The sequence below is a fragment of the Schistocerca piceifrons genome, chromosome 4, assembly GCF_021461385.2.
Source record: "Schistocerca piceifrons isolate TAMUIC-IGC-003096 chromosome 4, iqSchPice1.1, whole genome shotgun sequence".
Classification (NCBI taxonomy): domain Eukaryota; kingdom Metazoa; phylum Arthropoda; class Insecta; order Orthoptera; family Acrididae; genus Schistocerca; species Schistocerca piceifrons.
This window is the reverse complement of record NC_060141.1, coordinates 189,337,005-189,350,517: the sequence shown is the minus strand read 5'-3', so window position 1 is coordinate 189,350,517 and position 13,513 is coordinate 189,337,005. Positions and strand designations below refer to the sequence as shown.

General features: G+C 39.4%; 1 protein-coding gene across 1 annotated transcript in view; it reads left to right on the top strand.

Moving 5' to 3' along the window:
• The window catches only part of LOC124795717 (potassium voltage-gated channel subfamily H member 8-like), a 109,121-nt gene that overhangs the window by 56,337 nt on the left and 39,271 nt on the right, over positions 1-13,513 (top strand). The gene's annotated exons all lie outside the window — the stretch shown is intronic.

Here is a 13,513-nt window from a genome sequence, read left to right as displayed (position 1 = left end):
TGTAAATAAAGAAATTGAAACTGCAAATAAAGAGATGCAAAATATTTGCAAGCGGTTTGAAAATGTAACATTTGTGAACATCAGCAACTTAGGGAAAAGATTTCACACAACACATGGTTCCCATCTAAATGTACTGGGAAAAAGCGTAATAGTAACCAAAATTTTAGAACTTGTAAATAAAATCTCAAATGTGCAGTGTGATGATAGAAAAGTCATACCTCTCATGGACAGGAAGTGTGTGTATCCTGTAGAATCCAATGTGAAATCTGCTATCAGTGAAGCTACACCTCTCCAAGACAAATGTGAAATTTTATTAATGCAAGTGAACACTCCAAATGTTAATAATTCACAGAAAGGCACAGTAGTTATGGAACAACAAACACCAGAAATAAGTGAAACAGCAGCAGCACCATCATTATCAGCAGAAGCAGCAGCAGTAACAGAACCAACAACGACTGGAGCAGCAACACAGCAATGCTTAAGGAGGAGCCAAAGGAAAAATACATCTGTGTCATTCAGTGATAATTTTTTATGGTTTCAAGCCAAGAAGAAAATAAAAATGTGAAAAACCAGCCTGCTAACTCACAGATAAGTCACAACAACATCCTATTTTTAAACATTCAGGGTCTTGAAAATAAAGTTGAAATTCTGGATGAGTCATTGCCACAGAATAAGTATTCTTTCTTATGTATATCAGAACATTGGCTTAAACCAGAACAAATACAATACTATGTACCAGAAGGTTATAAATATGGAAACAGTTTTTGCAGATCTCAGTACCGTAATGGTGGTACTGTTATCTATGTTTCAAATGAAATAGAGTGTAGAGAACTAGATCTTGGTTGGGCATGTGTAGAGAAACACTTTGAAATTACCGGGATCATATGTGATATAATGAAACTTATCATAGTATGTGTCTACCATTCCCCTGACTCAGATGATAAAACTTTTTTAGATAATTTAGACAGTGTACTCTGCTACATAACGAAATGGAAACAGTATGTAACTGTAATTGGGGGAGACTTTAATTCAAGCTTTGATGTAACATGTAACAAACCCAGTGTAAATAAGTTACTGAATATGCTGAGGCAGCACAACTTCCATCATGTAAATTCAGAACCAACAAGACTACAAGCGTGCTTGGATAATGCTTTTGTCAACTGTGCTCGTGATATGTACTCCACCAAGGTAAAGGAGTTTGTTTTCTCAGACCACTCCATGTTAACAGTAAAGTTAAGACATTTTATAAAAGGAGATGAGAGCAAGGCTGGACAAAAGTTAACAAAATCTAATACCTTAATATTAACAAAACACAATCTCATAAAACTAACAAACCAGTTGAGCATAACAAACTGGGACAAATTATTTCAAAACTGTGATTCCAGTGCCCAAACAGTTTATGAAACATTCCACAATTACTTAACAGGTATTTTAAAAGCCCATCTTGTTCAAAAGAAATACCATAAAACAAGAAAAGGTAAATTTTGGTACACCAAAGAACTGGAGAATCTAAAAAATAAGCTACTGCTGTTGAAGCGCCTTGCCAAAGTAAACAATTCTAATGAAATTAAGGATCTTGAAAAAATCACTAAGAAACTGTATAAGAAAGAGTTGCAATTAGCGAAACTAAGATACAACACAAATTTCATAAAAAATAGTAAAAACCAATGCAAAACAGCCTGGTCAGTAATTAATACTGTTAAAGGTGAAGTCAGAAACTTCGACAAGACAGTCCCAATACCAGCAGATACATTCAATAAATATTTTGTAAGCTGTGCTGATGATATCAAAAAGCTGATCAGTAAACCGAATGTAACATATATAGATTATCTGAAGAGAGCAAACCCAAATCATAATAGGGCCGGATCATCATTGAAACACTTCAGAGAGGTATGCCAACATGAAGTTCTTAAAATAGTCAAAGAAATGAAAAATTCATACAGTACAGATATTTTTAATATGTCAAACAATCTATTGAAAGAAATCATACATTACATTGCAGCACCATTAACGTATTCTATAAACCTGTGTCTCATAGAAGGGTTTTTTCCTGATCCTCTCAAACTATCCAAGGTAACTCCAGTCTTTAAGAAGGGTGTCAAATCAGATCCTGCAAACTACAGACCAATTTCACTAATTCCAGTACTAGGAAAAGTCTTTGAAGGCATAATATATAAGCAGATGTATGAGTACCTAGAACTAAATGGTATGTTAAGTGCATCACAGTTTGGTTACAGAAAAGGAAGGTCAGCTATACATGCCATAGAGCTCTTAGTCAGAGACATTCTAGCAGCATTTGAGGACCATGCGCACGCACAGGTAACCTTATGTGATCTGAGCAAAGCTTTTGACTGTGTTGACCACTCACTTCTGCTCTCTAAACTTGAGTACTATGGAATACGTGATAAAAGTTTAAAACTCATCAAATCATACCCCAATAAAAGGAACCAGGTGGTGAGTTCAGGAAGTCATCTGTCAAACATACTCGAGGTTCAACATGGAGTGCCACAGGGATCTAAATTGGGACCACTTCTTTTCCTTGTACACATAAATGACTTACCAGGAAATATAGATGTAAAGACATATATGTATGCAGATGACACAACTTTTCTATCTGTAAACCATGTACTTGATAACCTTGTAAGTGATATGAAATTGGCAAAAGAAAATGCAACATCATGGTTTAATGCCAATGGTCTGCTATTAAATGAGGAAAAGACCCAGAATATGTGGTTCAGTCTATCAAAGTCTACAAAAATAGAAAAACAAAAGGCAAAGTTTTTAGGTATTGTACTTGACAACAGTCTAACATGGAACTCTCATGTAGATCACATAGTGGTTAGGTTGTCAAGAGTTATATATTTGTTGAAGAGACTGATGTGTTGTGTGACATTTGAGTATGTAAGGACAGCATACTTTGCCTTTTTTCAATCTGTTTTAAGGTATGGGTTAATACTCTGGGGAAACAGCAGAAAAATAAATGAAATTATGGTGATCCAGAAGAAAGCAATCAGAGTAATGGCTAAGGTAGATAATAGAACACATTGTAAACCATTGTTCACTAAATATAGAATTTTAACAGTAATTAATTTATATATTCTTGACAGTGTTAACTACATACTTGCTGAACTACCTAATTTAAATGTAACAAATGAAAGACATGGCTACTATACAAGAACGTGTACTTCTCTGCTGTTGCCACAAAATAGATTAGCCAAAACTAACAATAGTCATAAGTATATGGCAATTAAAATATATAACAAATTGTCTAAAATGGGTCAATCAAACCTGACAAATTATTTAAAGACAATGTTCATAACTTCTTGTTAACCAAGCCATTCTATTCATTAGAAGAATTTTTAGAAATGCCTAATATCAACTTAAATGTGTAAAAAATTTTTTTTGTAAAATTAATAAGTTAAGTGAACTGACGAAGTCTATTGCATGTAACAATGCTGAATGACTAATAAAGAATCTGAATCTGAATCTGAATTGGAAAGACTTAGCTTAGGGGGAAAGAGGACAGGTATACACTCATACACACACACATATCCATCCACACATATACAGAGACAGGCACATATAGTGTAGGTATGTTGATAGACACAAACAAACACAAACACACACACAAAATTCAAGCTTTCGCAACCAACGGTTGCTTCATCAGGAAAGAGGGAAGGAGAGGGAAAGACGAAAGGATGTGGGTTTTAAGGGAGAGGGTAAGGATTCATTCCAATCCCAGAAGCGGAAAGACTTACCTTAGGGGGAAAAAAGGACAGGTATACACTCGCGCACACACACATATCCATCTGCACATATACAGACACAAGCAGACATATATATGTGTATATGTGTGGATGGATGTGTGTGTGTGCGCGAGTGTATACCTGTCCTTTTTTCCCCCTAAGGTAAGTCTTTCCACTCCCGGGATTGGAATTACTCCTTACCCTCTCCCTTGAAACCCACATCCTTTTGTCTTTCCCTCTCCCTCCCTCTTTCCTGATGAAGCAACCGTTGGTTGTGAAAGTTTGAATTTTGTGTGTGTGTTTGTGTTTGTTTATGTGTCTATCAAGATACCTATGCTTTCATTTGGTAAGTTACATCATCTTTGTTTTTAGATATATTGTGTGTGTGAGTGTATACCTGTCCTTTTTTACCCCTAGGGTAAGTCTTTCCGCTCCTGGGATTGGAATGACTCCTTACCCTCTCCCTTAAAATCCACACCACACCCTTTTGTCTTTCCCTCTCCTTCCCTCTTTCCTGATGAAGCAACCGTTGGTTGTGAAAGCTTGAATTTTGTGCGTATGTTCATGTTTGTTTGTGTGTCTATCAACATGCCAGTGCTTTTGTTTGGTGAGTCACATCATCTTTCTTTATAACACTAGCGAAACCTTTTCTACAATATTTCTATACTAAAGTATGCCACTGTACAAAATTACATGTAGCTGAAGATAGAATGCCTAGTGAAACATGAAAAATGAGACAGACAGCTGGGGTAAGCATTATCGCCACATAATTAATCCAACACAGAATGTTGAGCTCCCTACTTGCTATTTACACAAGAAATTGGTCCCAAATATTACATCAATGCTGAGATTTTGGATCACCAACAAATTGTATTTCAACAACTGCCCTACCAATTCCACATTTAATAGTACCTCTTGTTTCACACTCTTTGACAGCTTACCAGTAGCATCAATAATTTTTATTCCAGAAACATGCATCACTACTATACCCTCTGTGTTTTTAATAAATTCAAAAAATAGCTGTGAAATGCCATTTAGATCACTACCACTGTCTAGTAAACACTTAACATGTATCCCTTGTACATTTGCTGTTATTACAGAGTGCCACACTTCCTTTTTACTTACTATAATGCCATCATTTTTACTACTGGATTCATCATTGCTATCATCACTACAACTACTGTCAGAGAAAGACCCACTGTGACGCTCTCTATGGTTTGGGTTTTCTACCTCTTCCACATTTTTCTCCATTTCTGTCAATTTTGAATCTACATTTTCATTTACTTTTACATTTATACCTCAGTTTCTGTATAATTTTTAATCTGATCAATTTGGTTCTCAAGTTTAAACCTGCTTTCAGCACAAAATTTCCTGGCAGCTTTGACTTCATCCTTACACTGTTTTTCGGAAGCCTCCACCATCCTACTATAGTCATCACAAAGTTGTTCTCTCTGTTGTACATATTTACTGCTCATCAATGTTAATTTCTTGTCAGTATTCTGCTCTACTTTCTTTATCTTTTCATCACAGCCCTTAGCTACTGCCTCAGTCCTGTTATTTAATTTTGAAAGATTAGAGCTGACCATTTGAATCTCTTTTTTAATTTCTTTCTTCATTTCATCCTTTAAGCTAACCATGTTAATTTTAATGCTATCAGTTTTCTTCTCCACCCTACTAATGTTATTTTCCACCATATTCATGTCTTCTTTCATACTCGTATTACTCAAACAACTCGTCGTTTGCCTTAACATTGCTTTAGAGTTTTTGTCTGCCATACACTTTTGTCCTTGATGACTTTCAGTAATAGGTTCCTCCTCCTTAACCTTAATGGTCTCATGCACTTCAGTACTGTTTTTGTCCATTACTCTTACCTCACTATACACTGTAGATGATGCTTTTATCATTTCATCTACAATAGGACTTTGTCTTCATCATTCAGTGTTACATTCACGTTTGATTTATAACTACTAGCATCTACAGAACCAGGCTACTGCTGTCCCTTGACACTATTCACACTGTCTTGTTTGTTAAGGTCACTCATGATGTATCACTTAATTACCTTGTTTTTAATCACTTGTCTGCTGCTGCTCTGCTGTGTTTCTCGCAGTTGTCTTCTGGAACTGCATGCCTGCGGCAAGTTGTAATTCTCTTGGCAAGGCATCTTGTTTACCTCTGGTCAGTTGTGTCCATCTGCATGCTGATTGGCTGCTCCTGTACTCAATGGCTGCTTCCATAGAACCCGCTCATTGATTGGCTGCTGTCAACCCCAGTGCTGATTGGCTGTATCACTTCTCCATTTAAAACTGTACTGTAAACCACTCGAGTTCTCACTTCCCTGTCAATGTTCGTGAGTTCTAGTTTATTGTGCCCACATACAATATTCATCACCCAGCACTACATATGTAGTGGTTCCGCCTGCTTTATTTATTCTTTATTTGTTGTCCTCGGTATCGACGTGTACACTGGCTGAAAAATGGGTTGTGGGTTCCGAAACTGACTACTGTAAATAATGTAGCCAACAGGTGCATAGTTGTGTTTCACAGTAATTCAATTTCATTGTTCATGACCTCCTAGTAATACACAGTTATATGGCCAGTGCACTATTGTTTAACTTTCGTTAAGCCTCATTAATAGTGTGCAGGGAAACCTCCACATATTGCTACAGTAGTTTACTATGGAACATCTACACTCCTGGAAATGGAAAAAAGAACACATTGACACCGGTGTGTCAGACCCACCATACTTGCTCTGGACACTGCGAGAGGGCTGTACAAGCAATGATCACACGCACGGCACAGCGGACACACTAGGAACCGCGGTGTTGGCCGTCAAATGGCGCTAGCTGCGCAGCATTTGTGCACCGCCGCCGTCAGTGTCAGCCAGTTTGCTGTGGCATACGGAGCTCCATCGCAGTCTTTAACACTGGTAGCATGCCGCGACAGCGTGGACGTGAACCGTATGTGCAGTTGACGGACTTTGAGCGAGGGCGTATAGTGGGCATGCGGGAGGCCGGGTGGACGTACCGCCGAATTGCTCAACACGTGGGGCGTGAGGTCTCCACAGTACATCGATGTTGTCGCCAGTGGTTGGTGGAAGGTGCACGTGCCCGTCGACTTGGGACCGGACCGCAGCGACGCACGGATGCACGCCAAGACCGTAGGATCCTACGCAGTGCCGTAGGGGACCGCACCGCCACTTCCCAGCAAATTAGGGACACTGTTGCTCCTGGGGTATCGGCAAGGACCATTCGCAACCGTCTCCATGAAGCTGGGCTACGGTCCCACACACCGTTAGGCCGTCTTCCACTCACGCCCCAACATCGTGCAGCCCGCCTCCAGTGGTGTCGCGACAGGCGTGAATGGAGGGACGAATGGAGACGTGTCATCTTCAGCGATGAGAGTCGCTTCTGCCTTGGTGCCAATGATGGTCGTATGCGTGTTTGGCACCGTGCAGGTGAGCGCCACAATCAGGACTGCATACGACCGAGGCACACAGGGCCAACACCCGGCATCATGGTGTGGGGAGCGATCTCCTACACTGGCCGTACACCACTGGTGATCGTCGAGGGGACACTGAATAGTGCACGGTACATCCAAACTGTCATCGAACCCATCGTTCTACCATTCCTAGACCAGCAAGGGAACTTGCTGTTCCAACAGGACAATGCACGTCCGCATGTATCTCGTGTCACCCAACGTGCTCTAGAAGGTGTAAGTCAACTACCCTGGCCAGCAAGATCTCCGGATCTGTCCCCCATTGAGCATGTTTGGGACTGGATGAAGCGTCGTCTCACGTGGTCTGCACGTCCAGCACGAACGCTGGTCCAACTGAGGCGCCAGGTGGAAATGGCATGGCAAGCCGTTACACAGGACTACATCCAGCATCTCTACGATCGTCTCCATGGGAGAATAGCAGCCTGCATTGCTGCGAAAGGTGGATATACACTGTACTAGTGCCGACATTGTGCATGCTCTGTTGCCTGTGTCTATGTGCCTGTGGTTCTGTCAGTGTGATAATGTGATGTATCTGACCCCAGGAATGTGTCAATAAAGTTTCCCCTTCCTGGGACAATGAATTCACGGTGTTCTTATTTCAATTTCCAGGAGTGTACAAGCAGTAAATTCTAACCACAAAGTTCATGGTTCTTGAAGAATAGAAAGGTTGATATGGAGCAGACACTGTCATTGTTTTTAAACATGGCCTAATTGTTTAACATTTATTCCACAGTTAAGTTCAAGCATTGTTATTGCTTTAACCAACACAGGTTCCTCATCTGAAACTTGTCCATGTACTGGCTGTCTCATGACCAAAAATCAGGCCCTTATATATCACCACAATAATAGATGCCAAAACTACACACAGTTCGAAGTTAAATTCACAGAAAGTACAATTAAAACTTAACCCATTAAATTAACTGCATACATCTAAAAATTCGTCCCTTTTAACAGTTTCTTTTACTGCAGGGTTTAGGCTGAATTATTTGTTTAAATCATGAAATTAACAAATATAGTCATGCAAACAATACTTTTGACAGAACTGTTAGTTACTTTGGACTTAATTAAGGGCTGGTTTTGCTAACATGTTTCTGACTAGAGCCAAATAGATACTTTAAGAATGCTAGCATTTCGTCCTCCAAATATTTATAATTAGTACAGAATTTATATTTGTTTATACAGCAACAATAGAATTTAAGTTACAGAACAACTACTGATTTCACCTTGTAACAAAAGATACTAACTGGGAGTAGTCAAAATAAATTAGGAAATCAATTACATACATAAAACTAAGCACAAAATTAGATCTGGTTTAATATTCTTTAAAACCGAGGGCTACCTTTCTCTTTTATGTAAATGCAGATGATATTCACATAAGTTAATGGTAAATAGTTAAAAGTAACAAAACCAATTTAAGGAGGCAGATGGCAAAACAAGAGTGGAATTAAAATTATCCCAGCTTGCTTTGTCACAAGCTGGAAGATGCATGATTGGAGCAGACGTGGAAAGATGACCAGACAGTCAGACTCATCCTTGGCCAATGCTAAGATGCACTGTGTGGCATTGAGCCCATAGTACAGTGCAAAATAATTGGGAAGAACTGGTTCAGCATTGTGGGAAACACGCTCTGGCCACCCTTTCTGGACCACCAATGAAAGCTGGTACAGAACTGAGTTGTGGGGCAATCCTGAAGTGGATTTGCATGTGGCCAGTGGGAAGTCATCCAAGATTGTTTGTAGCTGTCAATACAAGGCTAAACAGACAGTTCTCTGGTGACTGAATTCCCTGTTGGGGTTGTAGGACAGGGTGCCCACATTGTCATGTTTGGTGGTGGTACCAAAGTGGTTTTTATAATTGTACCAACTTAAAAACAACAACCAGTACTACAGATGACTGCACCATCTTATTCAGTAGCTTTGACCAATGCAGAAAGGGGAAATTGAGGGTTTGTGGTCAGTCAACAGGTGAAATTTGCTGCTACGCAAATGTATGTGAATCTTCTTGACTTCGTAAATGATTACTGAAGGCTCTTCCTCAAGCTGAGCTGAGCTGCACAGTGTTTAAAGTTTTGGAGCTGAAGGCAGTTCAGCACTATGAATCATCTGACAACTTGTGTAACAAAACTGCCACAGTTCATACTGGAACATGTCCATTGCCAGTGTCAGTGGCAGACTAGGCATGTAAGGCATCAGACATGAAGTCATCTTGGGACTATTCTTAAGGCACTGAAAATCCTATTGAGAGGCAGCCAGTCACATGAATTTGATGCACTTCTTGCACAGCTGATTTAGAGGGTGTGTAACCTGCAACAATTGGGGAATAAACTTGGTGCAATACATTATTTTCTCTAGAAACAAATGCAATAGTTTAAGGCTGCTTGCCATTGATATCTTTATGATTCCATCAACACTGCTGCACAGGTGCATGATACCTTTCTAAGAATGTGCCCCAGATAAGTGATGCTGGATGCAAAAAAAACTATACATTTCCAATTGGCAATGTAAACCATTTTTCTCAAAATGTTTAAAAAGGAATTCAACTTCTTGTGATGCTTGGCATGCATTGCAAATGTAATTATAATATTGTCCAAATAGTTGACATAGTGCATAATATCTTGAATAATGTGTTCCAAATACTTTTGGAAAATGGCAGATGCACTTGCAACCCTAAATGGCAAAAGATTATACCTTTATAAGCCAAAGAGCACATGTAGAAATAGCAACTGCCATGAAACCTCACCAAGTGGCAGTTGGAGGTGCAGATTAATTTTCAAAATGTAGTGCCCCCCCTTCCCCCTCCCCTTTCTCTGGTAGTTTAGACAATAACAGCTCTTGGCCAAACAGTTGGCATAGATCAATGAAAGACTGTGAGCTAATGATAGACATAAATTCACCACAAATATATAATGACCTGTTCTTTTTTTTATGACTACCATAGGCATAGCTCAATTACTGATGAAAACTAGTGAGATAACTACTGGTGGAAACTAGGGAGATGACAACTGGGTCATGAAGCCATGTGAGTTCCATCTGAACAGCTTTATGAACCCCGAGTGGAAGCAGATGAGCCTAGAAAAAATTTAGGCATTGGCAAAGGCTTCACAGAAATATGAACCATAAAGTTACAGGCATGTCTCAGTGTCTGTTCATAAATCTCCTTATTCGACACACTAAGGGCGGCATCTAGATTGGCAAAAGGCACTGTGGCTGACACTAAATTAACTTGGTCCTGTACTATGTCCCCAAAGATCTTAAAGGTGTTTAAGCTGAAAATGTTAGTAGCAGTAGGGGAGCACATAAATAAAAATCTTAGTCTACATTGAACATTTTTGAACTTAGCTGTCAGTAACAGTTCTCTCAGGGAGAGGAATAGACATGTGGTAGTAAGGCAGGACATGGTGCTGGGTCTGTCACAACAGATGCAAACTGATCCAGCCATGTGGGTTCTCACTGATGAAACACTCAGTTATATGTTAGGAGAGGTTCCCATTCATAACGAACAACTATAAAATAGTAATGAATAATGGATAAATAAGAAAACAGTGTGAGCAACGTCAGTGCAATAAAAACTCTGATGAATTGAAGGGTAGTGGGACATAAATAGTATATACAGACATAATATCTAATGAATATATAGAAGTTGATAAGTAGAGGAGGGCTCTAGGGAGTGAATGATATATTAAAGAATGAATGTGAAGTTTAAGATAGATTTATATCTTTAGCAGAAGATACTTAATTATGGTATACATAGAAATGTATATTAGGGTAATGAACTGTGAGGCCTACTCCAAAAGGATAAGGGGGGCGTACCCAGAAATCAGTAAGTATAAAGGGCAGACGTACCTACGTGGAGGTAGGATGATCTGTGGCTTAAAAAATAGAGATGTTTTGTAAGGGGTGTACCTACCAGAATGGAAAGAGGAAGTGCTCTCATAAGGTCAACCCAAAAGCAAGTAATAGGTGCTGATCCTAGGAGAAGGGGGACAGTAAGTCACAAATGTTATAGGAATTATTCTGCAAGGTGTAAATTCTATGAACAACTAGCATTATTATGTTTCATGGAAGTAAATGAGTGTCAAAAGGACACTTTCATTTTGCCCAGAGTTCCTCCAAGCTATAACTAATGAAAACGGTACATACTAGGAAAAAGGTAATACAAAAAGATAAGAATAGGAAATGGATTACTCATGTGTCATAAACAACTGAAGTTTACTATTGAAAAAGAAAAGAAAAAAAAGAAAAAGAGTCCTCACAATTCCTAAATATTAGTAAAGCTGACTAAAACAACAAGTAAATGCTCATGTCTTGATAACAAAGTAAAATAAGAAAAGAATAGAGAAACAATAAGCGAAAGATTCGAAAGATTGTTCCAGACAGGACAGAGAATTGTTATGGAAAGGAGAGATATGTGTATAAACATATGTAAGGAATGTATACTCTTAAGATATGAAATGTTATTATGAGTGATATTACCTTTATTATTATTATAACCTTTATTATTATTATAACCTTTATTACCATTGCATACTTGCATTATTTGCATAATGATTATGTATAAAATATTGCGTGTTCGGTCTGAGGGGGGGGGGGGGGGGGGGTATATGTAGTGATTCGAGAATTTCTGTGTAGATTCTAGAACCACTCAGCCTTCTACCATCTTGAAGATGTGATATTCTAGAGACGAGTTTGGGATGGTAGAACCCTACCTACTGCGCATCATGTGTTTGGGTGTGCAGGTTTAAAATCAGTCATGGGAAGAAAGAACATGCGGCGGTTGAACGGCACCAACAACCTATTGGACAATCCATAGGTGTGTTACTGTGTGTGTAAGGAAGAACCATGGAATCTATATTCAGCTCTGTGCTTATTGCGTCATTGACTGTTGTTATGTGAAACAAGAAAAGTTAAAAAAATACTCTGGTAGACTCTTGACTCAGCCATGTGAGAGGCAAGACAGTTTTTCAGTCTCCTTTGCTGAAAGTCATGGTGTCTAAGCAGACTTTATTTGGGATGTAAATCAATTTGTTTCTGACATACAACTGTATGAGAGACTTACTGAAGTTACATATTATGTTGAAAGTGAGAATTTTTATTGTGCTTGAAAGTCAAATACATTGTTGATTGGCAAAACGTAAAGTTTGTATGGGTACTTATTTCATTAGTAGAAAGAAGCTTGAAAGGTCCCGTACCCAGCATTATTTGACAGAGAAGAAGTCAAGAGAGTTTCAGCAGCCGGCTAATCTCGTAAAGAAGTGGAATGTTGTTTGGTGAAATAAATCAGTAAAACCCTAACCCACACTCACACTTTAAGTCATAAAAGCATTAGAACTTTCAATGTTTGTTATAGGTTCCAGGAATTGAGCAGGAGAATTTTGTGGCTGGAGAGAATGTACTACAAGGAGATCTGGGCTGGTTGATGTGGTTTTGCAGGACTATGTACATGAGGACTAGGGATTGGTGGAATCTGAACAGGTGGAGGTCATTGTGGAAAGAAGGGTGGCAGCCAGGGATGGGTAGTTTGATGGTAATCCCATTAGGGGGGATTGCATGAGCCAAGCAACAATGCAGGAACAGTATGCAGGACTGGGGCCTGGCTGGGGATAAGGAAACTTTTCTGGCCAAGAAACAAGTGGGACCACCCTGTTGCTGAACACACTGCCAAACATGATTTCCTTCACTTCAACTACTGCTTCACAGCCTATGCCTTATGGATCCTTCCCACCAACAACAGCTTTTCTGAATTGCATGGGTGGGAACTTTCCCTGCAATACATCCTATGTTCCCGTAACCCTGCTGGCATCAGCCTTCATTAGTCACTGTACTGAGCCATCCAGCCCCTTCCCTGTTCCCATTCCAGCACTACACAGCTGTTATTCCACCACCACATACAGTCTTTTTATTTATCTCCTTTTCTGCTATTCCGTCCACCTCCCCACCTCTCCCCTGTCCTCCATCTAACCTGCAGCACTTCACTCTCCACCACCCCACCATACTATCCCTACCCCTCCAATCCCCAGCCTCGTCTTTAGCCCCATCCACTGTGTGTGTGTGTGTGTGTGTGTGTGTGTTTTGTCTATTGTTGATGAAGGCATTAATGGCCAAAAGCTTTAATTGTGAGAGTCTTTTTGTTGTGCCTATCTGCTATTCAACATCTCCACTATATGGTGAGTAGCAACTTTCCAATATTGTTACAACCAACCTTAATGTATGCACTCTGACAATGAACACCGTTTCTGAAACTGAGCTACAGAATTCAGCAAATTATTTTATATGA